Source organism: Erpetoichthys calabaricus, chromosome 3 (assembly GCF_900747795.2).
Source record: "Erpetoichthys calabaricus chromosome 3, fErpCal1.3, whole genome shotgun sequence".
Lineage (NCBI taxonomy): Eukaryota > Metazoa > Chordata > Cladistia > Polypteriformes > Polypteridae > Erpetoichthys > Erpetoichthys calabaricus.
Genome location: NC_041396.2, coordinates 202603716 through 202621233, shown reverse-complemented (window position 1 = coordinate 202621233; position 17518 = coordinate 202603716).

Genomic DNA, 17518 nt, shown 5'->3' with positions numbered 1-17518 from the left:
TAAAGCCATACTTGAGTGACTTGGTATAAGTACAACTAAACTTACCTAATGATTTTTATCATTGATCTGATTTGTTTTTTTATAGATTTTTTTAAATGACCATTGCTTTGTTCTTTAAATCACATCTACCAGCAATATTGGTGTATTAAGAGTTTTATACCCAGCAATTGAATTTCACTTGGGATCAATAATCTATCTATCTATCTATCTATCTATCTATCTATCTATCTATCTATCTATCTATCTATCTATCTATCTATCTATCTATCTATCTATCTATCTATCTATCTAGCCATAGTATCCCTGTCTGTGAAGCTCTCAGTGATTCTGAAAGCTGCCTGATTCTTAGGAAATTTTTGCAGCCAACATTATTAACACCTCATTCTGCCCAACATTTATATAGGTGACTTTAGGCATGATTGGACATTAATTATCTAATTATATCAATAACCAAACTGCATAGGAGCACCTGCTTTCATTTTAATATCCATTACTCATTAATACAAGTGTTGCCCTTATTTTGGAAATCTTCAGCATATACTGGTTAATAAAATATATATATTTTACAAGGTATATATATAAAAACTACTTTATGATACGTGATTAATTTTTCTCCCTTTGTGGATCTCCAGCTGCTAATATGCAAACCGTATCACAGACCTTCACTTCCATCCGTACAACCTTCGGGCAAGAAGCCCTCCAATGTATTAGACGATGGGAAACTTCGGCAATCCGTGAAGCACACAGCTATGAAAAACTTTTCTTCCTCCATAGTTGTATCAGGCACAATGTAACTCCGAAATGCTTATGATTCAAACCACCGACGAACACTCCAAAGATGTCAACCATCATGCAACAATTCACAAAACGAGTTTTATACGAACTTATCACAGAAACACACCGCCAACGAAACCACTACAGATCCGTAACCATGAAGCAACATTCTAAACACCTCACAAAATGCGGACAGACAATCACAGAGGAATGGACCAAAGGATCCAGGACACAGATTCCAAAAACCGCATTTCTAAACGGGACACACTCAACAAAAAATGGAATAAACTCACTGGAAATAAACATTCTAACAAACTTCAATCCAGAGTATACAGCTTATCCAAAAGACAGCTCTCCACCACAGAACACAATATCCTCGCCAGAGGAATGAAATTCAACCACAAAGACGCATCCGACATGAACTTCCTAGGTTCCCTGGAACACATCTTATTAACCAAGAAAATAACGATGGAAAACGCACGAGAAATAAGGTGCAACATTGTGAGCCAGTTAAACACAAGACGACCGACCACACGTATTTTGACAAAAGAACAAAAAGCTCTACGATTGCTATGGAATGATAATAGCATCATTACCACACCAGCTGACAAAGGAGGTGCAACTGTCTTATTAGACAAGGAACTATACACCACAGTGGAAGAAATGCTTTTTGGACACTGACACTTATCAACTAAAACCACGCTTAACAGAATAAACACCACTCTGACCAAGCTACGAAATAACAATCGCCTAGACGCACAGAATTATTACAAAATGAAATCCAGCGATGCTAACTGCCCCGAATTTTATGGACTCCCAAAAATACATAAAACACCACTGAAATTGAGACCAGTGGTCAGCCTAATAGTTGGACCAACTTACAAATTGTCAAAAAGACTTTTCCAGATACTCAAACATTTAACTTATGACTCGGAATATTCGGTGAACAGCGCCAAGTTGGCATTGCAACGCTTGAAAGATGTATCCATCGCCGAAGAGGAAGTCATGGTGTCGTTCGATGTCATGTCGCTATATACCACGATTCTGATTCATCTAGCCACAGAAACACTATTAATGAGACTGAATAGTGACCCCACTATAGAGACAAGAACTAAGCTATCCACTGAAGACTTAATGCACTTAATATCACTTTGCCAAAACACTCACTTTCATTTCAATGGCAAATACTACATTCAAAAAGAAGGCATGCCAATGGGATCGGCGCTATCAGGACTCCTAGCAGAACTGGTAATGCAGCGATTCTAAAATGTGACTCTATCCCATTTCACACCCAAAATTTGGATACGCTACGTAGACGACACATTCATCATATTAAAAAATGACCAGCTGAATGAGTTCTACAACTATATCAACACAACATTCTCTGCAATCCAATTCACCATGGAAAAAGAAATGAACCGACACATCAGCTTCCTGGACCATTCTCCATTGAAAGAAATAACGACACCACCCTGACCACTAGTGTTTACCGTAAGTAATGCTATGTAGACAAGATATTACACTTCGCCAGCAACCACCCATTGTCTCATAAACGGAGCTGTGTTAAAACTTTATTCAGAAGAGTCCACACCCATTGTAATACGAAGGAAACAAAAATGAACGAAAGACGCTATCTTTTCCACCTTTTCACTTCAAACGGATACTCAAAGACATTCATTAAATAATGCCTACACAGAAGATGCCAAAAAACTTAGCAAACAATTGACTCGAACCAGACCCCCCATCCCACTTGGTACACACTCCCTTATCAACACGGTGTGTGTGAAGGCGCAGCATGCATCCTGTCCAAATCATGCATCAGAATTGCACACAAACCTTTTCAACACTAAAAACAAGAAATCGACAGCAGAAACATGAAAAGCAGTTTATAGCATTCCATGCAGTTATTGCCCAGCGGTATACATAGGACAAACATCAACAAGAATTGCAACTCGCATATAGGAACATCGTAACGCCATTAGAAGGAAGGACTCATGATCACAGATCTATACACATACAAAATCAATAGGACATATGTTTAACTGGGACAACGTACAAGTAAGATTTAAGGCCAGTACTAAAAGTGTTAGTGAACTGGATGAGTCTATCAGACAAAAATGCCATTAACAGACATTTGGACATAAACCCAGCATATGCAAACTTAAGTAGAACATGTTCATAATAAATAAAAGGTTATGACCTGTACACCCCCCAACAAATTGTGCTATATATTGCCTTTGATTCTTGTAAGTCTAAGCATTATCCTCTGATGAAGGCTCCTGGTAGGGGCTGAAGCTCAGGAATAAAAACTACTTTATGATACGTGATTCATTTTTCTCCCTTAGTGTATCTCCAGCTTCTAATACATATATATATATATATATATATATATATATATATATATATATATATATATATATATATATATATATATATACAGTAATCCCTCCTCCATCGCGGGGGTTGCGTTCCAGAGCCACCCGCGAAATAAGAAAATCCGCGAAGTAGAAACCATATGTTTATATGGTTATTTTTATATTGTCATGCTTGGGTCACAGATTTGCGCAGAAACACAGGAGGTTGTAGAGAGACAGGAACGTTATTCAAACACTGCAAACAAACATTTGTCTCTTTTTCAAAAGTTTAAACTGTGCTCCAGAGATGACAGTTCTGTCTCACAATTAAAAGAATGCAAACATATCTCTTCAAAGGAGTGCGCGTCAGGAGCACTGAATGTCAGAAAGTGAGAGAAAACCAAACAAATCAATAGGGCTGTTTGGCTTTTAAGTATGCGAAGCACCGCCAGTACAAAGCTGTTGAAGGCGGCAGCTCACACCCCCTCCGTCAGGAGCAGGGAGAGAGAGATAGAGAGAGAGACAGAGGAAAACAAACAGTGAAAAATCAATACGTGCCCTTTGAGCTTTTAAGTATGTGAAGCACCGTGCAGCATGTCGCTTCAGGAAGCAGCTGCACACAGAAGGTAGCAACGTGAAGATAATCTTTCAGCATTTTTAGACGAGCGTCCGTAGCGTCTAGGTGTGCGAACAGCCCCCCTGCTCACACCCCCTACGTCAGGATCAGAGAAAGTCAGCGCGAGAGAGAGAGAGAGAGAGAGAGAGAAACAAAAGTAAGTTGGGTAGCTTCTCAGCCATCTGCCAATAGCGTCCCTTGTATGAAATCAACTGGGCAAACCAACTGAGGAAGCATGTACCAGAAATTAAAAGACCCATTGTCCTCAGAAATCCACGAACCAGCAAAAAATCCGCGATATATATTTAAATATGCTTACATATAAAATCCGCGATAGAGTGAAGCCGCGAAAGACGAAGCGCGATATAGCGAGGGATCACTGTGTATATATATATATATATATATATATATATATATATATATATATATATATATACGAGGTGCGATCCAAAAGTTCCTGGAATGCATTTATTCTGCAGCCAGAAGGGTTTGTTTATATCAATCGCTGCTAGATAACAGTTCAAGTTGTCCTTGAGAGCTGTTATCACGCGTTATAACGTCAGCGCAGTTGTTTTTCAAGTCGCAGTTCTCGTTTAAATTTCGGTTGTGTCTGTGAAGGGTTGTTCGTGAAAATGAGCGATTTGAAAGAGCAAAGAGTGTGTGCTAAATTCAGTTTTAAACTGGGAAAAACAGCAAAAGAAAGCCATGAAATGTTGCAAGAAGCATTCTACAGGGATGTTCTAAGGTGTTTGCTAAATCGAATTCGCCGAACACGTCCTCAGATGTGGGCTGACAAGTCATTTCTTTTGCATCACGACAATGCATCAGCTCACACATCTCTGATTGTGCGCAAATGTTTGGCTTCTACAAAGTTTACTGCCATTCCCCACTTTCCGTACTCCCCTGATTTAGCGCTGTCTGATTTTTTTTTATTTCCTAAGATGAAGTTGAGGCTCAAGGGATGCAGATTTGAGACGTTGGAGGAGATCCAAGCGGTAACAACCGACGTCTTGAACACACTGACAAAAAACGACTTCCAGAGGTGCTTCGAAAGGTTGGAATCTCACTGGGATTGGTGTATCAACTCAGCGGGTGACTATTTTGAAGGAACTGTTCACCATTAATTGTTATTTGGTGTGTATGCTTTTAAATAAATACTATATATGGGCGGCACGGTGGCACAGTGGGTAGCGCTGCTGCCTCGCAGTTGGGAGACCTGGGGACCCAGGTTCGCTTCCCGGGTTCTCCCTGCGTGGAGTCTGCATGTTCTCCCCGTGTCTGCGTGGGTTTCCTCTGGGCGCTCCGGTTTCCTCCCACAGTCAAAAGACATGCAGGTTAGGTGGATTGGTGATTCTAAATTGGCCCTAGTGTGTGCTTGGTGTGTGGGTGTGTTTGTGTGTGTCCTGGGGTGGGTTGGCACCCTGCCCGGGATTGGTTCCTGCCTTGTGCCCTGTGTTGGCTGGGATTGGCTCCAGCAGACCCCTGTGTTCGGATTCAGCGGGTTGGAAAATGGATGGATGGATATATATATATATATACATATATATAGTCTCTGTAGCTTTTAGCATTTTACTTTACAACTTATAATTAAAATGCACAAATAAACTGTATAAAAAAGTGAAGCGTGGGAAATAGTGATTACTGCCTCTGTCTTACAGCTAAAGGTAACAGCTTATGTGTAATGTCCAACTTTCTACAGTCTGATTTTTTTCTAAGTACTATACTTTTTCTCACATTTCACAAAGTATAAAGTCGGACTGACTGACAATACTAAAACAGTCCCATACGTGAGAGAGACTATACCATGGATCTTGACAAGAGCTGGTTCTAGCTTTGCACAGCTGCTGAAATTAAGTACCATCTCTTATCAAACTAAATTGAATTAAGTTGGCTCAGAAAATGGATAGAATGGGAAAACTGGAAAATTTGGGACTCGTCAAGCTGTTTTTTGTCTGGAAATGGGAGCAGAGACATTGGAGTAAAGCAAGCAGAATGGTTCAGAATAAATAAGACCAGAGTGGATCAGACAAGAGGCAAGAAACTTGCAGACCTAAACAGAGGAGAAGAAAAAAACAATGGGCAGTTCCGAGCAGCCTTAACAATTGTTTTATTCAGATCATATAGAATCTTTCAGATGGAAAGAAATTATATCAAGAAACAACATAATAATTAACATTTAACTCTCCCGATTTTCCCACTGTATAATTTTAGAAATGTGACACTTCAAAAAGGTTCTGCATGATAAACTGTAGCTTTACAGTATTTTATGTAAGGTTCAGAAGCTTTTTTTTGCTTCAAGCAAATCAATGCATGAGAAGGGAAAAGGCTAATACATGAAAATGTCATTCTGATTTCTCAGGTTGTCTCAGATTTATTCATTTTTTAATGTTTACACTACTGAGAAGAACATCATAGTTGACAAGTATGGTTCATTAAGTTCACTAAGACCTAAAATAAAGAAATAACACTAATGTATTTGATGTAAACCATCCATTCTTGTAATAGTGTTTTCAGAGATCTAAGTTATTTTTGGACTTTGGGGTCTACTAAATGCTTCAGGATGGCTTTTCTTTTTTGTAAATCCTCCATTATTAGCTGACTAATTTGAGCACACACAAGAAGCTCACTGTCTGAGCACAGGGGCCTCATCCTGTAGTCGGATCAGCCCCATTGACTTTGTGGGCATGGATGACAAGCATTAGTGGATTGTGTGATAAAGGGTGAAGCTTTTTGTTGCTTTATTTTCATGAGTATGGTAGACTGAGTGTTAAAAATTACAGTTATACAAAAGACCACCGCACTTTCTAAGAAAATTCCCGACCTGAAAGACCTGAGGAGCTTTTGAGGACAGATGATCAACGTGGAGAAATAGACATAAGGGCTTGGAAGCACAGTTTACTGTATACTAGCATTCATTACGGCCTGATTAGAGGAATCGTCAGTAATTATGTTAAAGTTCTAAAATATAAGTGTAAAAAAACATTAAACTTAAAAATGCATTAAGCATTGCTTTATTAATATTCTGAAAATGAACTGTATGATAGATCAATTTTACAATGTCAACTTAACAAGACCTAGTTAGTTTTTCAGATGAAATACACTAAATTTCACAAATAAAAGTCATACTTTACTGCACATTTGTTTTAAGAAATGCTAATAGGGCTTTGTTGATGTCAAGAGTTCATTTTTTATATATAATACTTTATTGAACTCAAATGTTTACATATGTATGAGTAAATTCCTTTATCTTTAATATTTAGCTGTGAATAAGAAATGCTGTTCAAGGTAATAAAATATAATAATTCTTTTATTTTTACAGGCTTGCTGAAACCAGTAGCTGTTAAGTTTAAAAGAAAATTACACTTCTGAAAGCATGAATATAAGTTCATTCAGTTAATAATGATGTGCTACAAAGTCAGTTTTCACTTTAATTTGCTGTTATGTGTTCCGTGTCAACTCTATATAATTAATGATTGAATTGATGATTAGTTATTACTGCCTTATACACAAACTGTATTCAACAATAATAGCTGAAGTCTTTGTGTGTAATTTGTGGAGTCAGCGCATTCAAAATCCTTCATGGGCATTGAAGAACCTTTGTTGAGAAGGAAGGGCAACATTTTCCCTTCATGAAATGATTTAAGAAGACATTGACCATACACTAAATTCCTTTATTCTTTATTCTGAAGGTATAATCAGATCTTCTCAACATAGGGACCATGCAGCTCATATCGTGTTTGGTGACCTTGTAATTTTCCATTTTTTGTTTGCATTTGTTTTCTTGTTTTCTTAAATGCACCTCATACTTGACAATGATGAATACATGTAAATGATATGGTACTGGAAGGGTAAAATTACACAGAAAGAGACAGAGTTACAAATATGTAAGAAAAATTAAGGCCTGTGTGACCGAAGCAGGATGTTTGTCTGTCAGCAGACTGTGACTGCTCAGGTACTTTCTGATCAATGGAGTGCCTTTCAAATGCTGCCCTGCAATATAAGCCTTGCCTCCAATCGTATTTTTGGACATTCAATCTCTAAAGAGACTAAAGAGAACAAGGCATTGTTTCAAGGGTACCGAATAATAAAAAGAACTGGGAGCTTGATTGATGTGGCCTTGTCCAGAAATGATGGAAAATTTGTAGCTGTTCAAATCTAATTTGCTGTTATAAAGCACAAGTGATAAACTCCAGGAAAATGTAATTAGGCAGTAATTTCAAGTATTGTAATGTGCTCTGCTTTTTAAAACATTAACACCTTCAGTACATAATAAAGAATTTTGTTAAGAAATATGGAGTATCACAATGTATTTTAAAGAATATAAGGATTGTTTTGTTATTGATCAAAGCAAGAGTGGGATGTAAAAAAAATGAGATAAAAATTCCACAGATCGGCCTTTCATAATTATAAATGGTCACTCATACACTCATTAGAACATTAGAACCATTCAGCCCAACAAAGCTCACCAATCCTATCCACTCAATTCTTCTAAAAAACATCAAGTCAAGTTTTGAAAGTCCCTAAAGTCCTACTGTTTACCGCACTACTTGGAAGCTTATTTCTTGTGCCTATGGTTCTCTGTGTAAAGAAAAACTTCCTAATGTTATCCTTAAAAAGTTTCCAACTGTGTCGCCATGTTCTTGATGAACTCATTTTAAAATAACAGTCTCGATAAACTGTACTAATCCCCTTTATAATTTTAAACACTTCAATCATGTCACCTCCTAATCTTCTTTTGCTTAAACTGAAAAGGTTCAGTTCTTTTAATCTTTCTTCATAATTCAGTCACTCTTCTCTGGACCTTTTGTAGTCTAAAGACCAAATCTGTTTGTCCTTGTGAGAATTGTTATGACAGTGTACAAATTTGGATAAACAAGCCATCCCTACTCCAGTAGAGATAATCCTGTCAAGGTGTTCAGGGTCTGTGTGATGTAACTATAGACAGTGCATGTGGGGCAGTATGTTACCCGGGTTGTCTGCAGCTGGCATCATTCCTTGAACCCTGAGTGTTCGATAGTCATGGAGTGAGGATGGACTGGGCAATGAGGACACACACATACACACAGCAAGAGACACTGTAGATGTAAAAGTGTGCTGTGCTTTAATTCATATAAAAACAGTACAGTCTTCTCTTCATAAATAAAACAATACATAATCCATAATAAAAACAATGTTCAGTGGAGATTAAAATCAATAAATAAATTAAAAAGCAGGTTAAAATCCACGTTTGAAAACAAAGTCAGGATCCATACATCAAAAACCATTGCGAGCCTTGGTGTATTCCTTTAAAATTGACATTTCCCCTGTTCACCTTCTATACTTTCTTGAAATGTTCTCTAGCAACTGCAGTCAACTGTCCTGCAACCATCCAATTGCGTTCATCAAGTCCCTATGAGCCTTACACATTTTTCAGTGGTAGCCCAATTAGAATGGTGGGTCACTCCTGCTCCTTAAGCGTTCATTTGGAGTGACCCGACCCCATGAGTGCTGTCCGCTCACTTCTCTAAGGGCCGCTTCCTGACCGCCTCCCTCCTCACTTCCGCACCAGCTCTGCCATGATCCTGTCTATTCATCTTTTACTTTCTTTGCTTCTAACATCTGGTCTCTTTTTTCATTCACCCTTTCTTGCTGCCATTCTTTCTTTTTTCCCTTCTTCCTACTTAGGCTCTTTCATACTCATAGTTACCTTAATTAAGATCTCAAAGCCAATTTCTCCATAAACACCCTACGGCTTCTCAGCCACACTACCACACGCACCTACACTTACTCCTAGCGTGAGTGCACAGTTTTAACTAGAAATACACACACTGCCACAGACTCCTAACTTGCATTATCACAGGCAGTTGCACAGGGTGCTTGTTGGGACAGTGCACTGGGGCTCATGGTGACTGAATGATTGTCAATTCGCAAGTATTTATTTATTATTAACACAATTACCTACTTGACATCAGAATACAATAGCTAATGGTGTTATCTTTCCCACAACTACATAAACCTTAATTATGGCTACTGACCTTTTAAATATCTCATATGTTTGACGTATTTCATTGATGGTGGTAATTTTTTAATTGCATTTATTTTCACATGGGGAAAGTCTCTAAATTATTTTTGCATTAAGACCCAGTAAATTCTAGCAATGCCCAATGTGTCACAACCAAAAAGATTGTTCAAAGAAGGAAATATTTTGTCATTGATGGGTTATTTTCTTTAATGGCAGAGTTGATGTGGGGGAAAGGCAAGATGGTGGTTTTTTGCATGGGATGACTGTGGTGACAAAGGGAACATTGCCATGGCAACCATGTCCATATCAGCTGCCATGAATACAAAAGAATGTGATGTACTCACAGAAAAAAGCAGAAATATATATATTATTTTGCAAAAGTAGCAGGACCCGACCATAAGTTGGATGTCTGGAACATGACACAAACCACTTCAAAGAACTCCTACATTTCTGGGAATACATCACACCTGAATTTTATAGTGAGAAATAAGGAAACAATTTAGGAGATGTTTAACCAAAACAATACCAAAGAATAGTCAGGTGAAAGCAGGAACATAACTAGAAACACAGTAGAATCAGAATGAAGGCAAAGTCAGGAAACTCAAAATAAATCTCAGTACTTGTTTTTGGAATGAAGCTAATGAAGAATCGCCCACCAACACAAAGGGATGATGCCATGCACCATCACCACCTTAACTCTGTTATCAAATAGTGATGACATCATTAGAGGCAAAGATCACCACCACATCACAGGAACCAAACATAAATTAAAGAAAAAACAAATCTGTAATGAAAATTAACATTATTAAAATGACACTAAACCAAAGAACTAATGACAGAAATGGATTCTCTATAACAGAAAAAAACAGTACTGGGTAAAAAAACACAACTTGAAGATGAGAAAAGAATCACAACACTATACTTCCTCCATATTGTTGCACACCTCTCTCATTCATGTAAGAGCATTTACCAATCCAATGTAAGCATTTCACTTTGGTTGTTTAAATGTTAATGCCCAGAGCTTGTGACAACATGTTAGGACAGGGATAAGACTCACTGATAAAAATGGAAGCTCTGTCCAAAAACTGTTCTCCTGTCTTAACTCCAGTATCCACTATAATGCTTCTTATACTGCATCAGCAGATTAGTTTGTCTCACAGTCACCTCTTACATCAGTAATGAACAAGACCATGAGGCACTTGAACTCTGCTTATTAGCTCAGTTGCTCATCTTTAACTTGTGGAGAGGATTGCAATCTTAACTTTCCACTGGAGATCACATTCTAAAGAAGTTTACGTTTACTTATGATGCCTTTATCCAAGGTCACTTACAAAATCTCTAAACATATTGTAACGAAGGTGCTTTATAGGCACCAACCCTACACTAACTGACACCAGAGGCACGTATAAAACTAAATAAACTTTTATTTGTCTTCACCTGTGGGGCACGTCTTCCCTGTGTCCCACAGGCACAACACAGTCCCAAAGCACACCAAACAAAACACACACAGTATTCTTTGCACCACCACTCCTCCCAGCAAGCATAGTCCTCCTATTCCCAACTCAGGCTCCTCAAGTGGAGGCTGCTGGCCCCTTTTATAGTTCACCCGGAAGTGCTCCAGATGCCTGATTGTCGAGTTCCGGCATGCACTTCTGGGTGTTGTGAAAACACCGCCCATAAGGGCTCAGGAATCCCAGCTGCTGCACCCGCTGGCGGCGCCTGCACGACCCAACAGGGCTGCATCAAACTCCAATTCCCATGGAGCACTGCAGGAAACAGAGGCACTGCTCCAACCCAGGGGGGTTGCCATCTAGCGTCCAAGGGGAGGTATTGCAAAGTCCATGGCTGCTCCCCCTGAACATATAACGAAGGGGCGTCCCAGCCAGGCATGGACCCCGGCCGTCCGCTACAATATAAAATCCAACGTCTGTCTGTCTGTCTGTACACTTTTCACGAGGGAACTACTTAACAGATTTAGATCAGGTTTTTTTCTATAATTTGCTTGAACTTTCTGGTTGATTTTGCAACTTATCTTATTGCGCTAAGTATCATAGTTCGCTTGCGGGACCGATTTATTTGTGAGAATCTGAGAGAGACACAGTGGACTGATGGGAGAGGGGTGGGGCCTTCCTCACTCACGTACCAGTCTCAGGGTGTACCTTACATCCGCTCAGCTAGCAAATGAGAGAACTACTTAACAGATTTAAATCAGGTTATTTTCTATAGTTTGCTTGAACATTCCGATTGATTTTGCGACTTCTCTCATCAAAATAAGAATCATAGTTCACTTGCAGGAGCGATATATTCGTACTAATCGGAGACAGAGGCTTTGGGCCGAGGAGATGAGGAACCGCGCAGGGCCCTCCTCACTCGTGGGCCATCCTCTGTTTGAGTCAGTCTACCTCTGCGTTTTGGAGTGTACCTTGCCTCCACTTAGCTAGCAATACCTGTTTGTTTATTGATTTTTAAAGTTTGTCCTGTTTTACTACTACATGAGCGGAGCCGTGGGACGCCTAGTTTATGATGCAATTGGTTACATTTCTTGTGGAGCACAGGCAGGTGAAGTGACTTGGTTCATGGTCACACAATGTCAGTAACAGGATATGAACCCACAACCTCAGGGTCTGAAGTCTTAACCAATATACCACTCTGTCTGTCTAAGAAATTAAAGGGGCTTTGCCATCAATAAATTGCAGAGATGCTGTTGCCCCATATGCTATGCCTCCATATCTCCTCCCAGAAAATTATAAATAAAAAAAGGCACTGTTGGTGGAATCCTCTTCCCAATATAAGTGGTCAGTATGCAAACACAACTATCACATTGCAAGTACAGTGAACTGAATGGCAGGTGGTAGCAGCCTCAAAATTTACATTCTTGTGCCAACTTGCACAAGATATCATGGGGTACACAGTCTTTTCGAAATTAACATGCATATGTAGTCTTAGGTATGTTGGTAAACTTCCACTATGACATCTACCTCACTGGAGTTGACTTCAGAGAAGATGACTTAGCATAAAACTACCTCTCAGGTGTCATGTACAGAAGGCTGATGCAAGGCTGATGGAGACTGCTTTAGAGGGAGCAGAGCAGAAGGATTAAGAGGTTGCACTGTAACTCTGTTGACTCTACTCAATGCACTGTAACTCTGTTGACTCTACTCGATCTTGTCTCCATGTTCTGAATACTCCATCATTTCTTTTCTTTTCTTTCACCTTCACCTTATGGAAAAGCAACATGTAACATGGTGACTGTCTTTATAACAACTGAGTTAAAAAAGGAGAAAATAAAACAACAGAAATCTGGGATCTGAGCAAATGAAAATTGTCACTGGAACACAGATTTTTTTAGGAGCAGATTTTGCACAAATATTAGAAAGTTTTCTCCATACATAGAACCATGAACACATGGAATACAGTAAATAGAATCAATTACCATGCAGTGTGATAGAGAATCGGACTTTAAGGAACTTCACAACTCATCTTTATGCTATTTTGGAGAAATAGGGTGGATAGTATGGGTGACCACATTGGCCTGAATGGCCTGTCCTTGAAACTATACTGTTCTAATGAAATATCTCTTAAGAGTGCTTATACCCAAATGAGCCCAAGATGGAAAAGAAGCAGACCAATGGCAGATTTAAAGTGCCTCATTATCAAAGACTAATGTGTAAACTTGTCATCTGGGCATTGGGGTTTCTAGTTTTCTTTCAGTCCCAGTGTCACACCTTGAGAGTATAAAAGATAAGATACCCAAAGTGTAGGATTTCATTTCAGTAGGTAGCAAGTTAGTAGGAGGATTCAATTCAACACCAGATCAGACAATGATTTTATGCCCAGTTGTACACTTGTAAATCTGTTAAGAGAACCCTTTACAACCTGTCACAGATAAGGGTAGAGTGCTTAGTGGAGTGTCTTTTGGCATTTCAGAGAATGCATGGAAGAAGGGAGGTGACCTAGGACTGGTAGTGGAAAAACATGTCACTGACAAAATTAAAGCAGGATGTTCTGCAGAAGAATGTTATTTGGTTAAATACTAGCTTAGACCCTTTACGACATAAAAATCTAACCTCTAATTTTACTTTGAGGCAGCATGCTTATGTATCTGTTAACTGCACAGCCAACCAGCCACAAGGACATTGGGTTTGAATTTAAACCCAGTTACCACATTATACTTTACTTTACTTTATGTACATCCTCTCCATGTCTATATGGATTTTTCCCTAAGTTCTTTTATTGTCCTCCAATTTTCAAGAGAAGTGAAACTGAGAAAAATGGGTGACTATAGACAGGCTACATGTAACTAAGTTCTTGGGACTGCATGCCTGTAGATGGATGCTCATCATGGTGGGTTCCATCATCCTAGGCTTAGATTAACCAGGACTGGGAAAATATATGGAAGTGTGTTTCGTTTTGTGTTTTTGATTTTGAATGAAAAAAAAAAACTTTTAATAACCTAGGCTAGTTTAACTACAAGTAAATGAAAGAAACACCATCAGTTAAATTAAAACACCTTAGAAGTGTCAGCTTCTAAAATTCTTCAATGGTTCATTTTTCTAAAGTCTGACAAAGAAAGATTTTAAGCCCCCACTTTCTACAGACCTCTCTACCCAAGGCTCTTCACACAATGTCAACAATGACTTTCGTATATGATATAACAAACATTTGTGTAAAATTGCACACATTTCAGGTAGAGGTTGGCAGAATGTGTAAATTCAACACAGACAGTGATTGAGCCAGTATTTAAACTGATGACTTTTGAGAAATGAGCCAGCAGTCCAAATCACTGTATTACTAGGCCACCCTAAATAATCCAGACATGTTAAACGTACGACTAGGAGAAAATCACTTGGTTACTAAAGAGGCACCCAATACACTTGTGTCTGCTGTCAACTGCTATAATCCGCACAAGGTAGATGACTGTACTCCATTAACAATAACAATTACTGGGGAAGAAGTTTGTGTTTTGATATCAGGATATGTTGTCTCTCAGTGACTTTGTCTTGAAATAAGCACTCCGTGAAGGACGGATGAATGGATGCTACAGTATTGAGTTCAGTTCATTTAATTTAATTTCACAGCAGTGACTCACTGCCCTGAACTGCTTACTTAATTCAAACCTTCATTCAGACAGATAGTAGTATTAAGAATTTGTTAAACATATACGTTATTGTTTTGAATTCTGTGTTTGTGGTTTTTCATTTTGACCTTATTTGAAAAACTTTATTTTATTTATTATCTTGTTTACAAGACACTTTCGGGATGCATCACATGACCTCGATCACCATCAAGATTATATCACGGAGAAGATGTTATTATACTGTACATCATCCCTTAGTGGCTATACAACATCTTGTTTTCCTAGTGCAGTCATCTTATTTTTCACTTAGGCCCAAAAGTTAGGTTTGTTTTCTGGTTCCTGACTTTCATTTTGCCTTTGACTTCTGAGTAACATCTTGTCATTTCTTTGTGGTTTCTGTTTAAAACTTTAAACACCCAGTTTTGAGCCTTGGCTTTAAACAACCATGTCTCTGGCTACAAAATCACTTCCAGGTCTTTTTCGCTTCTCACAATAATTGCTAAGACATACCATGTTTCTTGTAACATAGCTTATGACTTGTGATGAATAAAATGACTAATGTGAAACTGAATTTTCAGTGAAACTCAGTGTTTAAAAAATATATATATATATTCAGACACACACTAGGACCAGGTTAACAATGCCAATCCACCTAATCTGCATGTGTCTGGTCTGTGGCAGGAAACTGGCACACCCCAAGGAAACACATGTGGGGGGAAACCCAGGAAGAGAACATGCAAACTCCACACAGGGAGCACCTGTGTAGGGGACCCTCTCCTTTCTGTGAAGCAGTGCTACCACTTGAGCCATCATATTGTGCACAAATTAACATACATAATGACATTCTCAACCATCCATACTCTAATTTCGTGTCATGGAGGTTAGACGCCTATCCCAGTAGCACTGAGAAGAAGAAAAGTAATAGCCCTAAACAGTGTACCAGTAGATCACAGTGCTCACTTACGCACAAAGCCACAACAGGCCAATTAGGAACTGTCAGTTCATCTAACAAGCGTGTCTTTGTAGATGTGAGGGGAAAACAGGAATGCCATGTAGAAAAACCAACACAGACACCAGGAGAACATGAGATGTCCACATTAGGCAATGGTATTCAAACATAGGCCACTGGATTTGTAAGGTAGCAGCACTGCCTACTGCACAGAAATAATAAAATATCCAATTAATAACAAGTCCTGTTGTGATCTGGCAACAAATTTGGATTCAGCCATTGTGACCCTAAATAAGTTTAAGTGGGTTTTAAAATAGATGGTTTTATTAGTGTACAGATTTACGGATGGATGGAAGTAACAAGCTTTTAATATTCTTACTATTCTTATTATTATAAGTCAGAGGTATAAGTGAGCGGCACCCCAATCAGAGGTGGTCAGTGTCTTGGACTGACTCTGCTGGGATAGACTCCAGCCTCTCTTGATTATGTAGTGTCGCAGTTTGAGGCCCTCTTGAACCCTTTGACTCGACTCCAGACACCAGGTAAAAGTCAAAATACTACCTTTATTTGAACAATACAGTGCACAAAGCACCCTCCACTCCACAATACTCATAAATCGATAAACAATACTCTAATCAATCCTCCACACTCCCAGACACTTTGCCACCCTTCCCCCCAGCTCAGCTCAGTGTACTGGTTTCCCAGAGTCCTTTATATAGTCTATGATCCGGAAGTGTTTCTCCCTTCTGTCCATGTGATCATGAACACTTCCGGGTCGGATAAAAAGCTCCTTTCTTCAACCCGGAAGCACGTCGTTTCCTCTTGTCATGTGATCATGACGCACCTCCGGGTTATAGGGCAAGTAAGAGTCCGGCAGCCTCCCCACAGCGACTCCTGGTGGTCCCCATGGTATCCAGCAGGGCTGTGCATATAAACTACAAAGTCCATGAGGCCCTGCTGGAATTCGGGGAACGTCCACGCTGTTGGGAGAGCTCCACCTGGCGGCCTGGGGGTGAGGGCCGGAATATTTAGCCGGCCACCCACCACAGTAGGTTCATATTTTTTTTTCTATAGAGATCAAAATACATCACAAAGGTTAATATTCTTCTTTATTTCATCACCTAGTTTAAGCATGTTTTAAACAGGTGTTACATTTCACTGAAACAAGATGCACAAATATAAAAGTTCTCCATGTTCCTTTCCTGTATCTCCAGGCTCATTTTATTAAAGAACTGTTAGTCAATCTGAGGTTTGTTTCTTGTCTTGAGTTTTGTTTTCCTTCTTTCGACTCTGTGACATTTAGGCTATTTAGATGACTAGGGAAGCAGTAATAATCTATTAGTCAGGGATTTTCCCTGGAAAACAAATCTCTTCTAAACCTCCTGCTATTACTTCCAAGTGCACACACAGCTTTGCTTCTCCTTTTAGTTCTCCCATAAGGTTTCCATCTGCACTGATTTGCAGTCCAAGATACATATCATTGTTGACTTCTCAAAGTTTTCTTTGATCCCCTTCAATCTTCTTACCCTTTGCAAAACTGCTCAATATGACCATTGTCATAGACTAGTTCAATTGAAGTTCAGCCTTCTCATTTCAATCCAGGATATTCACTATTCAATTCTCTAGTTTTTTGTAATGTTTAGTGGAATTGTGAAAGTTTTCATCAGGTTGCACATTTCTTTTTAAACCAGGAATAACTCATTTGAATTGCTTTGAACAAAATAAATATCCCAGCCCTTAGGCCAGC